Here is a 3,171-nt window from a genome sequence, read left to right on the forward strand (position 1 = left end):
GATACGACAACTAGTTGAAGATCTTGGAATAAAGTCAGAGGAACCAACACTACTTCATTGCGACAATCAAGCAGCCTTGCATATTGCGGCCAACTCAGTATTTCACGAGCGGACAAAACATATCGAGGTTGACTGCCACTTCATTCGAGAAAAAATTACACAAGGACTGTTAGCACCAAGGTATACTCGGAATCAAGATCAACTTGCAGATATCCTAACCAAAGCTACAAGTTCACATGTTCTTAACAATATCCTTTCCAAGATTGGCCTTCACGAATTTCGTCGACCAATCTTGGGGGGGAATGTTGAGAAACATGTCACCATTGAAGAACATGAAGACAATGAATTCGAAGACAAACAGGAAACAGAGACCGAATCAAGAAATAAATCAAACCTCTACAACTCATCACAAACACACGCCACCTCAGATTCTCCTCTCTGATTCACAAGCAGCTAATAAGGCATAATCGAAGACTCTGCCCAATCATCTGATACTAATCGACAAAGAGAATAAACCATATTTCATTCTTTGTTTTTAGAAATATATAGTTGCCTTTTCTCTTCTTTATGTATAAAGCATATATACGAGAGCTCCTCTATACATTCGACATAGGGAATACAAGTGAATTCTTTTCTAAACAATTCACCCCCTAATCAAATCCCTTTCTCATTCTCTGCTTTGCTTAGATTATTGTTCGACTTGATAACTTTCTATATGGTATCAGAGCACACGATCTAAAAATTCCAATCTACAATCTCTGTTTTCTCTCCAAATTACCCAGAACTTCTATCTGAAACCCATGGATTCTCAGCAAAAGCTTATTCCGATTGTTTTAACCGGAGAAAACTTCTTTTACTTGACCAAAGCTGCCACTGCGGCTCTCCACAGCAAAGGTTTATGGAATCATATTGTCACTGACAAAGGGGCTCCCCCACTGATTGTGGCCATTGAAGTAGAAACCCCTGCACAAACTGCTCAACGCCAGCAATAAGGTGAAAGTGACTTCGACAGAAAATGGAAACAAGCAGATAGTTAGGTCTTAGTCATTCTTCAAGGCTCTCTCGAACCGACTATTCTGCAAGCGTTTATCTCAAATGACATCGCCAAATTGCTGTGGGATGCCTTACAAAGCGTCTATGGGAATCTCTCAAATATCAGTCGCATCTTCGAACTAAAGAAGAAATTGTTTCACTTACAGCAGAATGATCAGCCATTCAACAAAATCCAAGGAGAGTTTTGTGCGTTATGGGCTGAGCTCGAAGAAATTCGTCATCCATCAACAGATCCTAAGACTATCATGGCAAGGGCACAAGAAGATAAGGTGTTTTCTATTCTTCTTACTCTTAATCCTACATTCAACGATTTAGTCTATCATCTTCTTCGGCAAAACACATTGCCACTTTTGAAGAAGTTTGTATGATGATAAAAAGGGAAGAGGGTGGAAGAAATCTGTTTACTAGCCCTCACGAGTTCGCACACTATACAAGAAAACAGAATATGGCTGTTGTGGTTCCGAGAGATCAAAAGAATCTGTACTGTGATCATTGCAGGAGACACGGTCACACGAAGGATAGATGTTGGCTTCTGAATCCGCATCTGAAGCCACCCAAATTCAAAGACAATACTCGTCGGGGCTCTGCACTTACGGCTGGACATGATTCATCCCAGACCGAAGGTACCATCAACCTAACAAACGACGAACTGAAGGGCTTAAAGCAGCTTCTTCAATCTCTGAATAAAGATGCTGGTAACTTTGCTTTAAACTCCTCTGTTGATATTGATTCTGGTGCTACAACGCACATGTTCAAAGATGCTCGTTTACTTCATAATATTATTCCTGGACATGGTAATGTCTCTGATGCCAATGGTGCAAATGTTTCAGTGATAGGTTCTGGTATGTTTTGTTTCTCTGACAAAGAGATTTCGGTTCTTTTAGTACCAGATTTTCAAACAAATTTGTTATCTATACCAAAACTGATTCAAGAGACAAATTGCAGAGTTGTTTTCGATGCTAATGCTCTTTTTTTCCAGGATAGTGAGACAGACCACGTCTTCGCTCGAGGAGTCCGGAAGGGCAATCTTTATTTTCTGACTACTCCGCCTATTAGCTATCTTTCAGTTTCTCCGACTGTGTGGCATACTCGTCTAGGACATCAACACAAGCGAGTTTTACAATTTCTTGTTCCTGATGCAAGACAATTAGACCATTTTTGCGATGCTTGTATACTTGGAAAACATTGTCGTTCCGTTTTTTCGGATTCTACTACGGTTTATGATAATTTTTTTGATTTAGTTCATTCGGATGTTTGGACTGCATCATGTTACTCACGAGATAATTTTAAATACTTTGTTACCTTTATCGATGCAAAATCCAAACATACGTGGATTACTCTATTGAAACGGAAAAGTGATGTCTTTGGTGCATTTAAAAATTTTTGTGCTTTAGTGGCTAACCAATTTCAAGTGAAGGTCAAATGTTTAAGAACAGATGGTGGAGGTGAATATATGAGTGTTGGGATTTCCTGGGATCTCATGAGCGAATCCTATTCCTAAGAGATCGGTTCTAGGGTTTGCGCAGCGGATGTAAAACAAAAATTTGATAAAACCCTAAAACCTATCATGCATGATCTTGTAGAAACGTTAGAACACTTACCTCAATCGATCCGGGGCCTGTATCAATTGATCTGTTCGTCCGATCACTGTAGGCAGGAAGAATACCTTGCCCTCTACACGTATCCACACAGCGGAAAGGATTCTAACGGTTGGAACTTGTCTGCTAGGACTGAAGAACACGTTCTTCTTTGCGCAAAGGATTCAGAGATCTTTCTCTTAGGTTTTTCACTCTCCAAACCTCTCCCTAGGGTCTGAAATTCGTGCCAAAAGAGTTGGGTGGTGTTCCCCTAAGTTTTCCCACATTAAAACCCTAATTAGATCGAGTTTAGTAAATCCCGACGTCTAGACCGATCGGTCCAGACGTGGACCGATCGGTCTGGAGCTTATTAACGTCTGGACCGATCGGTCCATGTCTGGACCGACCGGTCTGGAATAATTTATGAACCTCATACGTTACCTCTGGACCGACCGGTCTACGTCTAGACCGATCGGTCTGGGTTAGCTGGACTGATCGGTCCAGACCTTCTGGACCGGTCGGTCTGGCCTCCTCTCCACCG

The sequence above is a fragment of the Tarenaya hassleriana genome, unplaced genomic scaffold (genome assembly GCF_000463585.1).
Source record: "Tarenaya hassleriana unplaced genomic scaffold, ASM46358v1 Cleome58, whole genome shotgun sequence".
Taxonomy (NCBI): domain Eukaryota; kingdom Viridiplantae; phylum Streptophyta; class Magnoliopsida; order Brassicales; family Cleomaceae; genus Tarenaya; species Tarenaya hassleriana.